Source organism: Struthio camelus, chromosome Z (assembly GCF_040807025.1).
Source record: "Struthio camelus isolate bStrCam1 chromosome Z, bStrCam1.hap1, whole genome shotgun sequence".
NCBI classification, from domain to species: Eukaryota; Metazoa; Chordata; class Aves; order Struthioniformes; family Struthionidae; genus Struthio; species Struthio camelus.
The window spans coordinates 45705912-45728702 of record NC_090982.1 but is presented as its reverse complement, the minus strand read 5'-3'; the positions used below and the strand labels follow the sequence as shown (position 1 = coordinate 45728702).

The window sequence follows — 22791 nt, the reverse complement described above, 5'->3', positions numbered from 1 at the left end:
TGCTTTGCATTAAGGAGTTCTCCTCGCAGAGAAACTTCAATGGATTTTTAACTCCAAAATATACATGTGATTTAAAAAAAAAAAAAAACATTGTGGTGTACTCAGTCAAATTGCACTGATTTTTGCTTGACATTTAAAAATGATTTGAATGTAACAGCCACACTCATTTCATAACTATAAAAGGAGAAAACCTCCTCTGGATCTCTCTTAGTCTATAAATGCAATGACTTGTTCTAGAGAAGAAATATTAGCACTCTTCTTATTTCCACAGACATATCTAGTGATGAGATAGAAATACAGTTAACAAGCCTTTCTGAGGTAGAATATTTCTTTACCCAGATTCAGCCATCTAGATAAAAACATTATCTTTTTCCTATCAGCTTCCAGTCTGGTATGAAACAGATAGTTTGTCCTTTTATATAATCACATAGCCATGTAACTGCAAAAAGTGGTTTGCTTTCATTTAGTATCCGAAACTAGAGAACAAGAGACCCTGCTCTGCAGAGAACAGGCATGAGGAGATGCAAGATGATTTTCTGGGACAGATGATAAAACACTAGCCTGATGCAATCCAACACCTCAAAATGATCAAATATTCGTTCAGTGAAGTCTTCCTGACAGAGAAGAAGGAGACTGGCTCTTCCAGCCTCACATTTGCATTGCTTTGGGGAAGGGAATTAGCCAGCTGAAAAGACTGCACCACCTGAGCCCGGTGGAGCTGCACAAAGCATTGGCTGCTTCACCTGGGGGAAATCTTAGAAATGGAGGTGCCCCAGTAGAGGATTTGCAGGCCACACATGGCTTGTCAAGCAATGCTGGTGACTCAGAGGAGGTTAATGTAATAATTTGCATTGCTGAAGAAGATGGAAAGAGGAGACGGACACGAAGATGTACCGATGCAGAGAGTGAGAAGAATTTGCAGCTGGAGGAGCTGGTGAGTAATGCACCAGAGCTGGGAGTTTGGTCTGATGCTGATGCTAACCTTGCTTCTTTTAGGGCTCATCTTAGCGGTTGGCCCCTGCAGCCTGAGCCTGCCACTCGCTCAGCTGAGCAGCTGCAAGGGAGCAGGGAGTACCCTGCTACATGCGGCCTCTGCCTGAGGGACCGCAGTTCCTCTGGGTCCCCGCTGCTGCCCTGGGGACAGCTAGCATCAGTGACTGCAGCAGAGGCAGCAAAGGAGCCATGGGGGCGACAGCCATCAGCTGGAGGCAGGTCCAGAGTGCCACCAGGGTCCTCCCCTGCTATGTTTTCCTCACACGAATGGGTTGCTGGTCGCCCAAGTAAGATACTTTTGTGCTGCCCCCAGCATGGGAGCAGCCTGGGGGATCTGTGGCACTCGTAGGGCACAGCACAGAGACAGCTGTAGCGCTGGTGGGAATCACAGCCTAAAGATGGCACCATGATCTTCTCTACACATTTGAAAGTTAAAGGGCTCCTACTATAGCACGGGGGCTTTTTTTCACATTGAGGGCAACCCTGTGGGCAGAATTTTTCAGACTAACTTCAAACTTGAAGCTTAGCCAACAGAGGCTAAAGCGCTATAAGTGCTGAGCATCTGCTGGCTCCCGCAGGGTAATGAAGTAAAAAGGAGCTACGAAAACTGCCTGAATTGAAGGATAAAGTGGTCAATGGCCAACGGATCTGAAACTACAAAAACGTATGTTTGTAGGGGGGAAATGTTTAACTGTGCGGCACTCTGCAGCTGCAAGGAGCAAAAGATTTTAAAAAAAATAAAAAGTCATATTTCTGCCATATGGCCAGTTCTGACACACTTGATGTGCACAGCAGTTAAATCAAACAAGAAGCTAGCTGAAACCACTGACAAAAATTGAAGGCGTATTTTTACATTTCATATAAAAATAATATCTGTGAAGGAATAGAATAAAACTAATGTGGAACTGCAAAACGCTAGTGATTTAATTTAAGAAAAAAGAAACGAACAGGGATGAATCCCTAAAAAGAGCAGTAGGGCGATCGCAGACCTTGATTTGGTTGGGAACAACAAAAGAACTGGGGGGAAGAGAAAGGCGGTGAGAGAACAACAACTGAAAACCTCAGGCTGACTCTGGACAAAGCAATCTGGCAATCATCGGAAATAATCCAGACCAGAATGAAGTTTCTGAAATGTGGGCACCACTCCAAAGCAGCAAGGATGGTTTAAAAAAAGGAAGGAAGAAAGAAAGAAATCAAAAATATCTAATGCAAATGGAGTTAATTTAGAAAGACAGAGCTCAGAACTGGAGAGCGCTGACAACAGCTCAGGTGGGCACCGGGGACAAAACAATGCCCAGCACCTGTGTAAATGTTGCAAGAAACCTCATTTTATCATTTCAGAAATGTTTGCAGCAGCCTGTAGGATATGTACAAAGTTGGCAAAGGTGATAATAAAACCACAGTCAGATTTTCTATAAAAGCTGAAAGTAAATGGGTTATTAAATGATTTTAAGCTGGACACTGATGTACAAAACAGTGTGTTGCCAGAAATGGTGATTATTAGTATTAATAGAGAAAAGAGGCAGGGGCATGGGTGTTGCACAGGTAATTCGTTCAAAAAGCATACCTGAGACAAAAATTACTCCAAGGAGGAAAAAGTCTATAAGCAGCACACAGTAAAGTTGTTGCCATGAATAATACTTTTGTTTCAGCAAAGGTCCCTTGGAAAAACGAGCTTCCTAAGAAGCATACCTAATCTAGCTGCTCAACCCAGTCACCTGAGAGTGCTACTATGGGCTAATGTCCCCTGGCTATAAAATGAAAATCTTAATACAAAATAAAAGAAGGCGAAGGAGTTAATTGAGGAAGCAGCAGTGGTCAGAAACAACACCAGGAAGAATGATTTCAGTCATCTACAGACGACTCCAAAGGGGGGTATTAGCATAATCCTCTTTTCAGCGGTGTGAAAACTGCTGCTCCGAACTGGAGACCATTGGTCTGTGCGTGAAGCGTGCAAACAGAAACAAAGCGTCATAAATGCTCAGGCGCTCTCTGAATGCTAAAGGTTTTTGTGTCTTTATGGGAGGCAAGCATTTCCCAAAATGGAGAAAAAATCTCAAATTATCGTTGCCAACAGGAGACTGGCAGGCTGACATTCGTTACCCCTCACCGTTCCTTCCCTCCCAGAGAAAATGGAGAACTTTGGTTTTTTTTCCAGCTACACAGGCTGACATGGGTATTTAAATTCAAAGAGAGTAAAACATTCTTTACAGAAGTCGTTCCTAACTTTCCCATTCAGGGACCACTTTTATTTTTCAAAATTCTTCCTAGTCCATGCTGTGTCAGCACTGTAAACGGTTTTAGCTGAAAAAATGAGAAAGTCATCATGGCTCTTGGGAGGTGCCTTGTGGCTTTTAATGGTGATATAGTGGAGAAAAATCCAAAGAGGATAGTAGCTAACTTGTTTAGCAAAACCAAACCAAAACCGAAAGCATGAATTACAATATCCAAAGGTACTGCTTTGGCTGAGATCACAAAGACAACATTATAACTTTCAGCGTAGGCAGCTGGGAAAGCGTGTTCACCGGCTATGTTGCCAGCTGGAGAGGAGAAGGAGGAATGCTTTCATTTTTAAGTGTAATTTGGTTTAATACTAGGATGGTGATTCATAGAGTGTTATGGAAGAATTCGTTAAAAAGGATAAATGAAGGTCATTTCAGATGGGAAAATCTGAGAAGGGCTAAGAATGGGTTTTTTTCTAGCCTTGAATGAGGGATGTTGAATGTTTTTGAACTACAATTAAGCAGGCCAGGTTAAGTGAAAAAGCCCATGTCAGTTCCCCAGGATAAAATGGTCCTCTACAGCAAAGCACGTATAGCTTTATTTACATTGTTTGAAACAATACCTGTAATTTTCAGGATTATTTTTACTTCTGTGCAAAAAGATTCCTGAGGCCAAGACCATACCAGCAGCGGGGGAGAAGGTGGAGCACCACCCACTGTCCGTAGAGCTCGTCAGAGCAACAAACCAGCTTGCCACCCCAGCAGTGACCACGTTCCCAGCTGTGTATCGTTCTTGCTTCAGCTGACAAATGCTTTGAAACCGGTGAGTAATAAGCAATATCTGATTTCTGTCTGAGAACAGAAAAAAGCCTATTTCACCAGTTCCTGCATATGCCATCAGGCCCTTTCAGGGAGCGCCCGTAGGAACTGAAGGAAACTTTAGCCAATCAAACCGTAATCTGTCGTCGCGTGGAAGCAGGGCACAGACGGGAATCCATTTCTGGGGAGGAACCACAATTGTCCCACTGAGATAAGCCACACGCCGCTCTGGGATAGAGAGATATTATGCGTGAATCTACTCAGGCGACTCATGTTAAGGCGACTGGCGCACCTTGGGATGCATATCCACGCTAGCTCTCAGCCGGGCAGGTTGGAAGCAGCGCAGTGAAGAAGCGGAGACACAGCTTTCAGGGTGTGGACAGGGGCGCGTGTCACAGCTTGAGCGGGTAACTCGAATCTCCGGCGGGTTTGCCTGAAGGCAATAATCAGGTAATACAACCAGGTAGCTTAAAGCTAGCATGGGCATGCCTCCATGTGCTTCAATCACATCTTCAATTTCAGTATAGGAGTAGGATAAATGGATGGAGGTATAAAGGCATTAAATGAAAGCATCTAGTCAGAGACAAAGAAAATGGTAAGAAAAGCCTGAACAAACAAAAGCAGTAGGGCAGTTGCACGAAGGGATTAGGGTCTGGATGTGGGCAGGATCACAAAGGCTAGTGATTTAAAAGGAAGGGGAAAGCAGAACAAAACGTTTTGAAGGAAAAAAGCTACGGCAAGCTTCAAAAAGTCGTGGTCAAATCAGGCTTCTGCTGTATGAGAGGTTTTTTTTTTTTTTTTTAAATGTGGAATTGAAGGAAACAAGGGTAGATAACCACACGAGCCCTTAGTAACAAGACTGTGACCAAGCTGTGTGGTGACACAAACTGACTGTGAACTTTCTTCGGACACAATCTCTTCATTTAAAATCCTTTGTCTAGAAGCCTGCAGGCTTCCTCAAAATGAGAAGATTTCTGGGATAGAAATTTTTGGCTTTTCACATTACAAGAATGTCTTCCTTTATCCTAACCCGAAAGACAAGATATATATTCTAGAGCTTTACTGATATGCAATAATGAATAAAAGAATAAAGTGCCCATCTCCAGGTTTTTGCGGTGCTGTTCAGATGAAGAATTCATAGAGGAATACTATCAAATGGAGCAAGGTCAAAAGTCTAAAGCTTTCAGTAATCTCAAAAGATTGCACAATTACATGCTGCCCCCTCTTTCCCTGCTTGTTTGACACTTTGGTGGTAAAGAAGCTACATCAAGTTGCCAGGTGCATATTCTAGAGGGGAAAAAAGTGACAACGCCAGTTTGATCAGAGTAATCGGAAAGCTGAATAGCGCAGCTTCTTAGTGAGCGTACACAGTGTTGTATGGAAAAGCCTAATGAAATAAGAAGAAGCAATTGTGTGTATCAAAAGGAAAAATGGGTCAGGGTATTTCTGTAATAACCACAGATACCACTCCAAGACACAGCACACTGAGATGAAGCTTTCTGGAGAGGTCATAAGTTTATTTTAAGCTTTCTTTCAAAAGCTTAAGTATGTATAAATTCAATATGTTTCTCTGCCCATTTGAGCGGATGTTAATCAGAAAAGCTTTGAAAAGCAAAATTTCTATGAGTAGCTCAAATTCATCCATACTCATTAGATGCTCAATTAGGTGAAACAAACTTTTCATCATATGCCAGAGGCTTAATTTAATTTGCCCAGGATAAGCAGTTAACCATAGCTGCAAAGCCCTGAATTTTTTAGAAATTACTTTAGGGTAGTGAAGCAAAAACTATTAAATGCTGAAAAGATACAGGCAGGTTAAAATTCAGCATTGTTTATCCTAGATCTAAGGGTATTTACCTGAGGTGTTTGTGGGAAGAAAAGCATTAAATTCTGTACTACACAGTGGCTCACTCACATTTTCCTTCTTACACCTGAAGTGCATTGCCAAAGACAAGCAATAGAAGTAAAGTGACATCAACATTGGTGTAAATTAATCTTCCTTTTGCATGGCAGAAGTTCAGTAAGGTATTTCAGGAAGAATGTTAGCTTATGGTTGCTCACTCTGCAGAGGACTTTTTCCAGTGATTTACACTTGGAGATTAGCAAATAACTTATTTTCAAAGGGGAAGAGAGTCCCTTCCCAGTTGCTCCTCCCTGGAAGCAAGGGAGAACTTCTTTTTTGGAACTGTTATTTTTTAAATAACATCAACTGGAGTTCTGTGCATTATGAAGACTGATGAATTATAACCAAACTTTATGAAGAGATAAAGCCTTGCGAGGCTAAAGAAGGCAACTTTCTTACTTTGGGGTTTGTTCACTCTCCCTGAGGACTAAAATCAAGTTAGAAAACACAAACCAAGTAACTTCATCTACAATCAGTATACCGTTCCCACCTGCTTGAAAGAAAGCCATCAAAATTCAACTAGTTCTCATACGAACACATAGCAATCCTAATTAGATTCTATTTTTATAATGACTTGGAAAGTTTGGCTCCTTTAATTTATGTCTTTATATGAAATTATTGTATTTAGGTGAGTCACCGCTAATAACTATATTAGCCAAAAGATTTTAAAACAAGAAAGGATAGATAGTTTCAAATACTGGGTCACTAGAAAACTACTCTTCTGATGCCGATTAATCAAGGCCTCTCTCCAGGTTAAACTGGCTGTAGACTAGCTTCTCTCTCTGCCGTAGCACCTAATTGAGGCAATGCCACACATTGTCATCCATCTATGAAAGACTCCTGCAGTTAACCAATATCCAGGCTTAGCTAATTTTGAAGATTTTTGACACACTGTTTTTCACTCATATAACATATGTGACTCAGAAGCAGCACGGCATTTACACAGCAAAAGGTACTCCTAGGAAAGGAGAGGCTGTCCCTGTAACAGGGTTCTGCTGGGGATTTGCTCTCTTAAAAGCATTCTCCCTGACGAGTGCTTGCCCAAATCATTATTATGACCATATTAATTTCCTTGCCTTAACCACTGAACTACTTGATGCAGTGTAGGTAGCCAAGACAGTCTCTTCTCTTGCTGTTTCATTTCCCTAACACAATTGTCTAGGTGTGTTTTGAAGCTGTGTCTTGAATTGGGCTCCAAAAAAGGGAGAGGCTAAAAAATATCTTGTCTGAGAATTTGAGCAGGCTTGGTTTTGCTTGTGCCACTGGTGCCATGATCTAGGTGGCGCCTACTGGCAGAAAACAGTCTTCTGAGAACTTCAAATATGTACAAGTTTTGGTAGTTGCTAGATATGTAGAGTCGGGATATCACGCAGGTGCCTGTACGTTGGACTTAAACGTCTAAAGTGACATGCAAGTTCTTCAGAACTGTCTAGGTATAGCCCAGACACTCACATTACCTAGCTGTTGTCACATACCATTTTTTTCTACTCCTCACTTACAGACTTGGTCTAAAGTAAGATTTAAATAAAAAGCAGCACTCAGAAGAGTCTTCTCTGCTTATGAGGCATTAACATCAGGGTGGATATGAGCAGTGTGCAATCTGTTTTTGCTTACCATTAGGTTCAACATTGATATACATACAGTGATGAAGATGTTTTATGTTCCCTAATTCAAGAAGAAAGATGCACTTGCTGATATCAAATGGCAGTAGATTTTGAACAAAACGCTTTATGTTACATACACTGCAATCAGCCTGGGGACATCACTGACTCACAATGTTACTTTTTTTTTCTTTAAAGGCTGGATACCATTAAGACCATTAATTACATTTGTAGACATGGCTAACCTAATTATGTTGGGGTAATCAAGCTTCTTGCTTCAGGGTGTAAACTAATTATCACAAGGGACAGCTGCATCTCGTGGGCAGCAATTGCAAACTTGGAAAGTGCGTTATGAGGCTCTTCTTTTCAGAGACAGTTAGGGTTGACCGCTAATTGGACCAGTACCTGACCTCTCTTGTGTGAAAAAGCTTTACTGCGTATAAATGACACGGAAGCGTGGTCTATTCTGTTGCTGAACAAATGAAATGGGAGTATTATCTCTGGGGCTTGGAACTTTTATTCTAATTCAGGGAAGAAATGAAGCCCATAAGCTGAACAAGTTTAATGATGTAGTGCTATATAAACCTATTATCCCAATTTAGTTGACGCCTTATCAACTTTACATCTCACATGAACGTGGAAGTTAGCAGTTTTCCACAGTGAACTGGAAGGGACTTTGTCAAAGTCGGATAACTCTTTTTCCACAGAGGAGACTGAATGTAAGTACTTACTTGACAGTCACGAAGTTGCAAAGTTATGCACTTTTACAAAGATCAAACAAAGTACTTACAGTTTTCTCTGGCATAAAAAGTCTGAACTGGCAGATCATACTTTGACTGGGGAAGAGACCATTTCAGAGTGAAAAAAGAACTGTGAGAACTAGTGTATTCTTCTGTAAAGAGGCTCCCTTTTGCACAGGAATATGAGAAACCAAAAGAGTGGCTTATCTCTCCAGGATGATGATGATGATGACAATGACGACCTTTCAGCTGTCTCAAGAAGCTTTCTAGTATCTTGTTTTTTCTTCATTCTTTATTTCTTTATTATTTTTGTTGTTCTTTGCTCGTTGACTTACCAATTTTTAAGGGATTGACTTCCTTGGAATTGTGCAGTGGTAGAACGAAATATCTAAGTGTTTATTGTTTTCTGTTCATAACTCAAAAGGATGAAAATTAAAATGTGAGCAGAGAGATAAATAGAATTGGAAATTACTCAGTAATCACAACTAGGCGATTGGAAATGGTTAAACAGTCAAGAACAGGACTGAGAACTGAAGATTCAGATTTCTGTGAATCCTTAGAGAAGTCACTAAACTTCTCTTTACAGCACTGTCATCTCCTATGAAAAAAATTCAATTTATTAAGTTTTATGAGTTTTAATTGATCCATGTTTATAAGTGCTTTGAGACACTCCAATACAAATGTTCTATGTGCAAAAAGTGAATAATTAGTATAAAAGGTCTTTGAAGACATTTGCAAATGCATTTTACACTTATAATAAAATATAAAATTATGTACCCTTCTGAGATGAGTGAAGGGCTGAGCTTCCAGGTAAGGTAATGGAAATTGATAAACAGACTGCTGCAAGGTACCCAGCAGGCTGTATTGTTATAATTACCATTCCCAAACAAGGCACTCTATCAGATACAGCATTCTTCCTGTTTGAAAAGGAATTGCTAAGTTTCTTTCTGTCAAAAGTCATTATGTGGTGCCAAAAACTTACATGCCTTTGTAGTTTTTAATTGAGCTTTAGCTCTAATTATCTTGGCAGGCTTTTTAAAGCAGTCCTAACAAATAGGTTAGAAAGGTTGAACAAAGAGTGATGAAGCCTCTGCCTGAGCTCTGGTCACAGGAGACTCAGTGGCAGAGAGGATCTAAAGCAGATCCAGGGCTGTGTGCCAAGAGTTTTGTATGAATGGGAGCCTAGGGTAAGTTTATCAGAGAAATTAGTCCTTGAGCAGACCTCAGAAACATAACAAATTTCAACTTTATTTAAAGTTACAAGGATAAAGCATCACAAGATGCACATGGAGACTTTTTATGCCTTTGCCAACTTATTATCAAAATTAGCCACTTGAATCACCAGACCTGCATTTGGAGTGTTGGTTCTTGCAAGCAATTATTCAAGTCTAGACAGCGACTGGAATCAAAAACAGCCTATGTTTAAAGATGATATATTGCTTTAGGTGTGTAGGAACACCCCACTCTAACAATTTGAGCTGAGTTACTGAACGGTACTGCTGAAAAAGATAGAAACAATGTTGTTTTACACTTGCCTTCAAAAGAACAGACTGTAATTATCACAAAGAACTTGATCCTTACTCGTCATAACCATTCTGCACGCATGCTGGATCATTCACAATTTCTACATTTTCCATCTGAACTATTTACTTTGCTCCTTCTCGCACGTTCAGGAATAACAAGAATTCTCCTTCAAAAGTTTTTGGCATGCGTGTCTTTTCATGTACACTAGATGGACACTAGATTCAGCCAATATTTCTGTTATGCTAGTAATGGAGAGACTGAAGCAAGAAAAATGCATCATTTTGGTTCGCTTTGATCTTTTATAGAGAATCTTTGCTTTCATTAATTGCAACCATCTGCCTTGTCTTCCAACGAATAATCTATTGGTCATTCTGACAAAGGTTTTTGAAAGATTCAGCTGCCATTGATAATGCAAAATTGAGAGATCAGAGGTCCTGTATCTATGTTACATTTACTCTAGATTCTCTCCAATAAAAACATTGAGACAGTTTTCCAGTTGTAAAATCCAGAACTCAAAGTCAAGGGTTTCAAAAAGTTTTCATAACACAATTATTTTGTGTTCCGTTTGTTCTATGGTAGCTGTTAAATGATACAATATGGCTATAATTACTAGTTAAATTTCTATAATGTTCCATCAATATTGGTTCTTATTTTTAAATAATGAGTTTTTTCACATAGAGGAAGCAGACAGCTGGAGAGCAAACGAGAACCCTTACCTGAAGTTTAAAACTGCATGTGCAGGACTTGATCCCATGTCAGTGAGGTCAGTGGAACAGACTCCTGCTGATTTCAGTGAACACTGGACAAAGTCCTAGCAGAGATTCTCAGTCATGGCCTCAATTTCCACCCATGTGGGCACAAAACACTTTGGTTTCACCAAATCACATAACTGTGAGCATTATCTGTTCCTGCTACGCTTTAGAATCTGAACTTTTGAGGTTTAGACTGTACTAACCAGAAAAATATGCTTGGCCCAGCACTGTGCAATAAATATTGAAGAAGGGAGGCAGAAAGAGCCTTAAGATTCAGGTCCACTGCATTGGTGTACAAAGCAGAGGCTACTGTCATGTTAAGTGTTGCAGAAGGACATTCACTGTTCTTAGGGTCAGCTGGATGTTACAATATGTATAGGGACTCCAGTATTACAAACTCTAACAGGATTCATCTCTTATTTAATTTCTACAGCTAGTACTGTTAAAAAGGACTATGTAATTTATCACGCTTGCCCTGTCTTACTTCTGGAGGAGAAACTGATAAACTTTGCAAAACCCTCTTAGACTTTTATATTTCCTTTTAATATGCATCGTGCACAGATGTTAAGAGGGTTGCTGTTGACCCATAATTCTTTCTTCATCAAGGGCTGATCAGAATTTAATACTAGCAATTTTAAAGGGACAAGCTTTAGGCCTGGAAGCGTGCATATAAATAAAAACAGTGCTATTGCTGCTCCATTGTTAATGAAAGAAAAATGATCCATGTTCTCTCTAGGGAAAACTAAGTCTCAGAATATATTTATTTGAAGATTTAGGTGCTATTGGAAATGGTAACAAATCACCCAACAGCTATTAATGAGCCTTCATCCATATCCAGCAAGTTTATTAACTGCGTATGACCTACGTTTCTATATCCTACATGGGAAAACAAAAGCAATGCTTTGGAAACACCTGAAGTAAAAATTGATGAAATGCATCTTGAAAAGAAAATAATATGGATACAGATACTGATTATAAGTATGCTTTGTTATAGCGGCCTGTTTCTACCTCTTAAGATAATGTTCAGAAATATTATTTTACATGTCTATGTATATGTACATATGAACATATGTATCATCATCCCACTCAGGAAGCTTGCTTATCATCCAGAAACACAAGTGCTAAGGAGAAAGACTTGTAATGGGATGGGCAGAGGTTCTCTTCTTACACAGAGAAGAGGCAGAAAGGAGTGAGATTAAGAAGAGAAAGGAGGGAAATTGGGGTGTGAATGACCAAGCTGCAGACCAAAAGAGAGACCTATGCTCCAGTGAGTAGGTCACGGGAATGACTAGAGGAAGACAGTGAGAACTATGAAGGTCTATGACAAGAAAACTGCAGGAACGGGGAAAGGAAATGAAGAATAGCTGAAGGCAGAAAAAAAGTGGAGTAGCATTTTCCACTTTCTCTCATAATAACTAGGGGATTCTGGGGAAGGAAGAAGTGGAGGTAGGAGGAGGTGAGGACTTGAGAACACAGTTAAAGTTAGTTAAAAAGCAGTCAGTGTCTACTGATGCCAAACTTAATTACATTGGAAACATAGAACTACTTAGCTAAGAAGATGGCACAACTAAGGAGAGAATGAAGCTGCAAGGGAGGAAACTAGACTGGTTACAGGATTTCCCCAGCAGAGATACTGAGCAGGGCAAGGCCAGAGCACCAGAGGTGGTTGGTAGGTAATGACTAGTAGTATGAATTTTCTAATGACAAGAGATGAATAGGGGTTGTGTAGAGAGGAATGCAAAGCGCTGAGAGAATCTGTCATTATATTGATGGGAGAAAAGGAAGAATAGGCTGAGAACGGAGAAGTCATCTATACTGAGTGACAGAAAGTCATGGAAGTGCTAAAGGTCATGAAAGTGAGACGCCTGGATACTGTGGGAAAAAGTCTGAAGGATGGTTAGAAAGAAGAATTGCAGCAAAAGAGACCTTAGTTAAAGTAGTGCCTGGTGAAAACTGAAATCAAATAACAGCTTCTTTGGAGGATGTGAAGCCCAGAATCCTGATTATATTAAAATGTGAGGGTGAGGTAATGTGCAGAGCAGCGGGTGGATTGATTGCTGGCATGAAAGCTGATGTCATCAGGGATGAGTTCAACAGATTATCACAAAAGAGAAAATTCCAGGAAATCAAAGATCTTAACTTCAGAAAACAGGTTGAAACCTAAGTGCCTTATGTATGAGAACAAATGGAAGAAAGAAATTTTGCGGATGTTGCTCAAAAGAGCAGAGAGACTGGACAGTGAGAGTTGAGAAGGTGTGGAAAGAGATAAAGAAGCCCAGTGCCTAAATGACTCAGTTCTTCAGAAATAACAATTAGGAATCATGTCAAAGATGAGTGTTCATTCCAGAAACTGAGAGAGAAGGATGCAGAGCAGCAAGCAAAAGGGAAATGAAGGCAACTGCATCAAAGATAGATGTGACGGCAGGAAGCGTAGATGTAAGAAAGGCAGTTTCAGGACAGTGTTCACCCCAGGTAGCGGGGAAGTGGCAAAGGATGCTGTGGAGATGGTATCTGCAACCTTCCCATGAAAAACTGCAATGCAGAAGAGAAAAGGAGCAGGGAGCTTTGAGAGCAGCAAGGATGGAAAACAAAACAAAGAAATTGGGCAAATGGAAGTGGAGGAGAATGTGTAATGTGATATGAAAGAAGAAATGGATGAGCAGCATGGGTGAACTGTGGATGAATACAGTATTTAAAAAAAAATGCTATGAAGTCAGCATCTGTAGGAGCTTAACACTCTTCCCCTGTCCTCATCTAGCTTGAATGCCTTATTCCATGCTACTGAAGTCATCTCTGATCTTCCAGTGTGTCAGGGTGTATTCTGCAGTTGCTTTTTAATCTTTCTCAGGTTTAGCTCAGATCATGATGCTTAATGTCATCCATTTATGCAATGTGACATTTCTTCCTGGTCTGGATTTTAAGGATGCAAAAACCTATAACAAATCCAAAACCAAATGAAACCTCAGATTTCTTTTTTTCTGATAATTCTCACTTTCAGAAATCTATCTCTTGAAGTTTCGCCTGGTATTTTTAATGGAGAGTCTGGAATTTATAAACCATTGCATGCTTGGGGATTCAGGGAAAGGTAATCATAATAGCAGGGTATCTAACGCTTAACCCATGTAACCAGCATATTTTGTGTGAACAAATTTTACTTGTACAATACATTTTTTTTAGAACCCAGGATAAGTGTAAGCTCCCAAGCTTTACTTTCAAGATATGGGTTTAAATTACAGAACTCTGTTTTCCTATTCTTGTGAGTCTTTTTAGTCACTTTTTTCCCCAATTCTCCTGGTGCATAGGCCTCAGCATTCCTGAGCATACAGGAAATTGGATATGGCTGGTCTGTGCAGTGTATTCAGATTGACATACTGACATCAAGCTGTAAATTCTTAAGCAAAATAAAATAATTAAGACATGAAGTTATGGAAAGTACACTTTCTGTTAATTGTGCCCATTTTTCCCTTGCTTTCCATTTTTGCAGTCATTTCCTATTTACTATTTGCCACGAGGCATTGTAATCAATTGACTGTACAATAAACATACTATAAATTGAGCATGGTAATAACACTGTTTGGCTTTAAAGTATTGGCACAGTGCTCCTTTTCTCAGACTGACATTTGCATAAAAGTCAGGTTTTATATCTTCAACTGTAGTTGCTGTAAGGCCGTGATTGCCTTTGGGGTGTGTGCATGAAGGACATCATTAGTATAGAGCACAGGGCCTCAGGCAGTAGCTCAGTGCACAATGGACTGTCCAGCACAGGGTTTGTGAGCTTTGGCAGGGTGCTACACTGAAGGGACTATACTAGTGGTTTCTGGAGCTAGCTTATGCCATACTTGCCCAGGGGTCTCTGCAACATGCTCCCTTGCATGATACAGATGTACCCTTAGGTATATACATATAAAATGTTTTCCCTCCATTTTTCATTTCTAAATACAGCTCAAAAACTCCTCGAGTGTTGTGGCTGGACTGATTTATTTATTTTTGCAACCTTCTTGGAGCAATTCAAGATTCTTGATTTCAATGCTCCTCTTTCCTCAGTTATCTTCATAATTTGGCATCTGATAATAATAAATCTTGCCACCTGCAGTCACCACTTCTGAAAATGCTCACAGTGACAAGGAGCTAGTAACCAGCTAGCAATCAGTCAATGCAGCAGCTCTCCAAAGTATCTTAAGTCATTCTGGTCATGTCACATACTAATATTTAAGTCTTCCACCAAAAAGAATGGTGACTCTTTAGCCAGCCTGGAGCTTTGGAGTTCCCTATCAAGAAACTGAACTCAGTCACACAGCATTCAAAGTGTAGTCCCTTGTTCTATATGGCCACTACACAGGGACAACCAGAGTATGCACAATATTCACTTTAAGGGCTAGCATGACACTGGTTGCTTAGTGTCATGGTGGAATACAAATCTTTTTTTGAGGGAGATGCCTTGATGTTACAATTTTGCTTACGAAGCACCGCAGGCTTTGGTACCTATTTGATACCTGTTCTGAATGTCTCAGAACCACATGTTGAACAACACCAAATCTTAAACTGTTTGTACAGATAGTACGTTCCTAAAAAATGTTAATGAATAGCCCCATGATGAACACTGCCTTATTTTACCACATTGCAGATATCATTTTTCATACTCCATAGACTTGAAAATAATGCCAGAATAGCTCATAGTAGGAAGTCTAAAAAGCAGTATTTTTATAATACTAGGAGCATGACACAGAGTTCACTGAACAGAATGTGAATCTTACTAATGTTTTCAGTGGGGTTTATGTGAGACCCTCTGACAACATTATGTTTTCATGGCCTAATTGTTTGTGTTTCATGATGAATCAGAGATATGTATTAATGAATTACCCTCTTGAATGCTAGTGCTATATTTAAATATGGAGAAGGTATTTATTGCCACCATTAATGACCAATTCTGACTTCTTGAAGAGGATTCAAATAGCTAGGCCTGTTTTATTATACCAGTTGTGAACAACATGGAATAAAAACACAGTAGTCCTGGTCTTATGCTGGCTTCAGTATTTTGCTTCAATAAATGTGCCCTTAAACATTTTCACTCTGCCTGTGATGAGCTCTTGTACCTCAGGCTATATTTTCTGCACAGAAGATGAATCCTGTTGATTCTGTCTGAAACAAAAACACTTTCTTATGGTCAAAACAAGGAAAGGTGCTGCCCCCCACCAAGTAAGCAGTGCACTCTCAGGGGCATCTCCTAGTAAGATCTATATTTTGTTTCTAAAATCTGTTTTGATGACACAGACAACACTGTATGTTGTCTACCCCTCACTGCTCAAAAAAGAGCTGCAGAAGAAGATGCGAGTGCCTGGGAAGTCTGGGGCTGGCACAATACACAGACTGCACGCTCTCTCAGCCTGCAGTCCCTTTCACAGAGATGCACACATGTCAAGGTTATTCTGCTGACTGCCTTATAATGCAAGCACATTGAGCTGATGTGGTGAATCAAGCCTGTAACCATTGGTGACTGCTGGAGCAGCCAACCTGTCAAGAAATGGCCTGCTGCACACACGTACCATATTATGGCTTTTCCTAACAGTTGTCTTCATCACCGAGCAGGGAGGGAGTACGTAGCGTACACAATTATGGGCTAATTTTCTGGGGAGGGGAAGAAGCAATATGAAAGTTTCTTGTCTAGCAAGTATGAAATGTGACTGTGCCTTTAGGGAGAGGGATGTGCATGGCTGCAGATTCTGCGAGGGTTAGACTAGGGGACTGCATATGGTGGCACTGGGGCAGGCATGGGTGTGAGGACCACAGCCACGTCCCAGCAAGAGGAAGCCTGTTGTGTGGGTTGCAAGGAGGTATTTGTCTGGGTGTGGGAGGAAGCAATAGATGAAGACAGAGAGTTTTAGCAGCATGGAGAAAATGAGTGGTAGGTAAAGAGAAAATGTATGAGAAGCAGCAGTGTGGGCAGCTGAGTATAGTTTGCAGGGTACGGGAGCACAGGGGGCATGTCCGCTCTGTGTCCCTGCTGTGCCGCCAGTTACAGGAAAGGCCAGCTGGAGCACTGATGTATATTGTGATTGGCTAATGTTAACTACAGAAAATGGCTAGCTGTCAGGGAGCTATGATATCACTTTGATAAAGAAATGTAGTCTTCCTCATCCAAAGATGGTTCCACATATTCTCAGCAAAGCTGTAATAATAGTTAAACTGCTGGCAGTTGAATTTGTGGCACTCTTGTGATCAGAATTTGTCTAACTTTACTTGGCAGTCACTAGGCCTTTGAGAGACTCCTTTATGTGCCCACTGAAGTGAAGGTCATAATCAGGGCCTAAACTTTATCCTGTACTACCAACCAAAGTATCCAATCAGTTACAGAAGGTATTAAAGCTGCACTTTCCAGAGATCTTGCTCCAGGAAAATATTGTACAGCTGACTCCATTCCAAAGGAAAACAACCTGTTATTCGAAAGTATTTTATAAGTTTCCTTCAGGGATGATTTGGCTGTGTCTAGAGAAAGTGTAGATGCTACTGGAAGCAGAGTTGTCACCTCAGCTGTGCCTTTGGTGTCAGAAATTTAACAATGCCTCATAGGAGCCTCATGGACTTGTGCCTAAATGAAATCAGCAGCCCAATTTTGTTCCCACTGAAGTCAGTGAGAAAAGGAGTCACCCATAAATTTTTTAGTAAGCAAGGGGCAGATTTCAGAGTAGTCCAGATATTCAGTCTTTACAGCGTGTTGTCTTCTGGCATCTTCACCCAGAACATCCTGGCAACAGTAGCACTTCTGACAAACAAATGCCATACAGACACTGCCTGTTGAATCCTGTCAGAATGACAATGACTTTCCAACGCAGCATTTGTCCAACAGTTGTTTAAGTATGCGAAGCACTAAAGTTTTGACTAAAAATAGGGCAAACTCCTGTATAAACGTTGCACTTAGCAATATTTTGTTAGAGCATTTTTGCAATATGCAGCAAAGCAACACTTACACATATGGAGTGGACTAAACAAGTATTATTTTCCTAATGGCAGGTTAGTGACCTCCATTCAGGAATTTCTACAATAGATAGCTTTGGCTGTGAAATAAAAGCTGGAGAAAAGAGTCTTCCACAAAGCACTGAATCCAAATTGCAGAATGAAATTCTTATGAGTTCAAGAAGTTACTACTCTTCGAAATATTACTTTTAAAGAAAAACATTGTTCACTTCCTTAATGCATTAGCATCTACAGTGACAAATGCACTCTGCTAGCTGAACGTTCTTCGCCAAGCTTTGACACGCTCTTTTAAGAATGGTCATATGTAGTCCAACACAAAGGCCAAGCAAAACAGTGAAATGCCCTATACCACTCAAGATGCTATGCATCAATGGGAGGTGCAAAAGTATGGCCTGGAACTTTTGTAACGAACTTTTCAGTTTCATTTATTTGCATCAAAATCACTGGCAGCAATACAAAGGATAAAAGATAAATTTCTGCGGGATAGCTGTATTTCTAGGACTGAGTAGAATGGCATTTGAAGGGTATATTTCAAACCGTTCATGGTAACACACTCTTGGTTGATCTATCCATTGCAAATACACGGAGCATCTTGTGACATATGAATAAAGCAACATAACTCCCACCAGCAAGAGCAGATGTAAAATGCATAATGCCTGCATTGGGCTGCTTGTAATAGCACTGTTTTCCTATCTATTTTTTACCATCCTTTCTTCAGCTTTACTTTCTCTATTGGTAAAAATAAGAACATTGCGGCTACAAGGTGCTCCAGGTATACCCTGGAGCACGCTGACATATGAGCCTGTTGCAGAGACACTCCATCTAATACTGCCTGAACTGCATCAGACCCAGGTACCCACAAGACAGTTTGCTCAGCTGCAGTGCACTGCATTGGACAGATGTTGCAGGGAAGTGTAGGTAACCATTTGGGAGACTCCCACTAAATGGCTGGTTTGCAGCTTCACCGCCCAGATTGGAGTGCAGCAAGCAAACAAGAAGAGAGACATCCTTAACTTCTGCACTTCAGGCACCCTTAGTGGGCCCTAGATTAAGCGGTAGCCTTAGAAGGCAGTCGCTCATCCTTCTGCCCCAGGGACAGCAATGACTGATGCCATTTTGTAGGCAAGAAAGAGAATTAGATGGCGGCCCTGAAAGGAATTTATCTAACTGCAGTGTGCACAGCTTCCCTCACTAACACAGCAAATCCTTTGTGAATTCTGTGCAAGCTTCTTCAGTCTAAGTCTACTGTACATTCACTCCATTTAAAAAGATTGGTTTTGGTCTTACTTTAAAGTTGTGGTACTTATGCATGACTTGCATATGAATGAGGTGAATGAATTCATTACTGAGAAGCTAGATTAACTTCTGCAGCTGTTCAGCCTGGGGACCTGGTTCAGAGCATGGCCAGAGTGACTGAAAATCCTTTACTGATCAAGGCAGTTTTAGGCTGCAATCTAACACAGCAAGTAGCATTAGAAATGCAAGATTGGAAAAGAAATTAAAATGACTTGCTTACACACATTATGCACAGAATAAAGATTTTTCAGAGGGCTACTCTGCAGGTGAGTGCTGGTAGAAGTATATGGCCCTTCCTCACAGCTGCCTGACCTTGAGGGTGTTAATTTCTGTCTTGAGTGCAGCTGTGACACTCACAGCAAGTATTCACAACCAAGATGTCAAAGGAGCTTTACAAATTGCAGATCAAATACAGGATGCTTGTTGTGACAAAGAACAAAGTGAGGAGGAGGAGAAGAATATGTCCTTTCTTCACGTTTGACTTCTCACCCAGCTTTCTCTCACGGAGGATTTTTCAAGGTATGCTCAGATGTTCTGGGACGTCTTTACTTCTTCGTAGCACTGTGAAAGCAGACTAAGCAGTGACTACTTTCCTAGCATTGTGAAAGCATATTACTGACTGCCCGTTAATGTCAATGTTTCATTACTGTGCAGCGTCTTAGGATTTGAGAGTGGAAGTGTTTCATGTTTATCCCTTCCTGCCCTCAGAGTTCATTGTACTACGATATTCTTCATTCAGACAATAACGGCAGAGGTTATTGTATTGTAATAACTATATCAGATCTCCAGATGAGATGGCCTACTTGGTATTTTAACAGGGGAATTTACAGATTTGTGTCATAAGTACAACTGACATACTAAACAATATAGATATGTCTATGAATAAAATGGCATATCAAAGGACAAATGTGATAGTTTGACTGAATAAGAAACAAAAGTGCATGAATAGAGGCCCAAAGGACTAAACTCCTTGTTACAAGTCTGAGAGCAATTGTCTGTACCGTATAGGCTCTCCCGTACAAGTGGGAACAAAACTGAAATTCCAGTTAAAGAATATTTGAGGGCACAAGCTGTGGGAAGCAGATGTGGTAAGGAAAAAATAGAGGAAAGAAATCCAAAGAGAGCAAAAAGGTAGAGATGAGGCAGACCTCCTGTGACACAGACCGTGGTACAAAAGTGCTGTACATTCCTAGGCTGCTGGTACAGAGGCCCACGCTTTTGAGAATGTGAGAACCAAATAAGGAGGTTTCCCTTCTTCCAAAGGCTTAGGCTGTTCTAGATGCAGTGGCTGGAGAATTTCTGCTCCTTGAAGTTAGGCAGATACATGAGGAACACTGTGACTGGCAAATTGGATCTAGGTAGTAACCTTAAGTTACTAGTAAGCGAGAGATACGAGTTGTATCGTCAGCAGAAAAATTGCACAAATTATTGCCTTGCTTCTATCTCCTTTTTTTAAAAAGGAAAATAGTGACTAATTGATAGAGCAACGGGCTTTACATGAAAGTCCTTTGTAGCAAAGCCAGAACCATTTCAATGATTGAATTTTGCTAACAAGTAATCTTGTTTTTATCAGTCAGTGATCAGCTGGCAGTGGATAAAGATCAACTATCAGAAAATCAGAAGGAAGATTGCACTGATATTTATATTTAAGACTTGGCTTACATAAATTCTGTATTAGCACTGAGGGACACTTTTGATTTGCTGGCTGTTTTTTTGAAAGTAAGATAGTATCCAGGTGTGATTTCTTCATCTCTATCTGCTGAAGAGATTGACTGTTTCTATTGGAGGTGTTCCTCAGCTATCTCCCAGAATGTATTCCAACAACATTGTCTACTCCCAACTGTAGCTGCAAAATGCTTAAAATTTTTTATCTAATGTATTATGTACCTAATTCTTTCTGTAGCTCTCATTCGTGTACACTTTTGTACTTTCGAGTACAGTATAGTCTCATAGAAACTGTACTATAGTTTCTATAGCGTAGACATCTAAAGTTTGTCTTGACCTTTCAGTGTGTCTTTAGTGTAATCAGGACTACTAGTCTAGATGTGCAGAATGTGGCATAGTACCTGTTAGAGTGCCGAGTTGCATTCACATCCACCTCCCTTCTCTGAATTTTGAACAGTAGCAGCTGTAGGCTGAACCAAAGCTAGGAAGTATGGCAGCAGGATTTCCAGTTTGTGTGGTGGTTACTGTTTGGGATTTTGTTTGTTTGTGTGTCCATTTCCACACAACATGAATAGAAAACAAATCTTTTCTTTTAATTTCCTGTGAACTGAAAGCACCTTGGACTTTGCTCTGCTTATTGCCAGCAAGAAAAACAAAAAGCATATCAACTTGACTGGCTGGCTTCCAGGGCTTGCAGGGCTGCTTTGAGCCAGCCATGCTGTACAGACTGCTCTGGAGCCAGGGACCCTACAGACTCTCCTGGGATTTCTATTCTTGGCATTTCAGCCGTGCAGCTAGGAGCCTGAGCGCCCTGGCTCTGCTTTGGAGTCCTAACAATTTCCTGCTGCTTTTGCAATTTGGTTTGCCTGATGCTTTTGTAGTCATTGACCTGGAGCAATCTACCACACAGATCTACCTGCTAAGCTACTGGAGCCTGCTGGGGAGGCTTGGTAGGAGTCCTGTGGGGCAGGGATTGTCCCGTGACCCGGGAATTGGAGCTTACCAGGTACCTAGCTCCAGAATGGGGCTGTCACTGGGGCTACTGGCAGCAAAAGCTAAAAGCCCGGCACCTCTGGCTCTAAGTAGTCTGAAAGGAGTTTCTGTAGAACTGTTCCCTTAGAAGAGACCTTGAACTTGGTGAAAGATAATTGAAGTTGTGATGCTTCATGTGGAACAATTAAGGCTCAACAAGCATTTTCCAAATAAATTGTTTTATTGAAAAATGATTAACTGTATTCCCTTGCATCTTTGTTCCAAGGTAACTTGAATAATTTATTTTTAAACCAAAATAATTGACAATAAATCCTCAGCATGAGAGAAAAAGCAGCAGAATTATGAATATCTATATTAACAAATCCCGCATAATGTTGCACACTGGGCTAAGGATAAGTAGTTTATTGTTTTCACATATTACTTTATCTTTGCTATGATATTCCTGTATTCTGAGCATAATGCAGTCAGATTCATATCTCAAAACTATCAGCTATGCAGATATCACAGTTGTTTCTATGATTCAACTTCACAAATAGAACATAATATGATAAATCTGTAAAAAATAATAAAATATATCCTAACTCCACAATGGGATGCCAAACTAATACTGTATGCTATGTAACATTTGAATATAAAATGCAGGATATCCATCAGGGGTTCCAGACCTCTCCTGAACCATTTCGTCCCAGCAATGTATGATTTTAGCAGGATCACACAAGACAACGTTTGGAAAGGAACTCCTATAAGATGATTAGATCAGATCATCTAATCATGCCTGCCTTTCTTTACTCAGTATTCTGCACCTGAAAAGTCCTTTCTGCTCTGCTCTTTCAGATTTGGAAGCAATTCTTAGTATGTTTAAACCTAAACCAATGCATTTGAAGTGATAGGGAGGGGAAGAAACAGTAATGCTCCTAATTTTACATGACTCTAATGCAGAACTGGGTAGGTATCTGCAGAGCCGCGTTGCTGATCATTCTGTCATTCTAGCCTGAGGTATACAAATACTTCCAGTGATAGATGTGAGGAAATTTAAATTGGTTCGTGTTTCTGGTATGCTCATTTCCTGTCCCTAAAGGACTAATCTTGAGTCCATGCTAAAATCTGTAGGAAAATCATGTGGCTGAATTTTTATATATATATATATATATATATATATATATATATATATATATATATATATATTTCTCTTTTAATAAAGTCCCAAACCACAAAATGTATGCAGTGTTGTCCCCTTCTAAAAATCAATCAATAGTGCTCTGAAATGGAAATTCTAGGCATTTCTGATATTTTTACCCCCCCCCATTCTAA

General features: G+C 40.4%; 1 long non-coding RNA gene across 4 annotated transcripts in view; it reads left to right on the top strand.

The window, feature by feature from the left end:
* Positions 1-3964: 3964 nt before the first annotated feature.
* Positions 3965-22791, top strand: part of LOC104150972 (uncharacterized) — a 257069-nt gene continuing 238242 nt past the window's right edge. For all 4 annotated transcript variants that reach the window (XR_011138045.1, XR_011138041.1, XR_011138040.1 and 1 more), the window contains exon 1: positions 3965-4038. This is a non-coding gene — a long non-coding RNA (uncharacterized lncRNA). The remainder of the gene's footprint in view (positions 4039-22791) is intronic.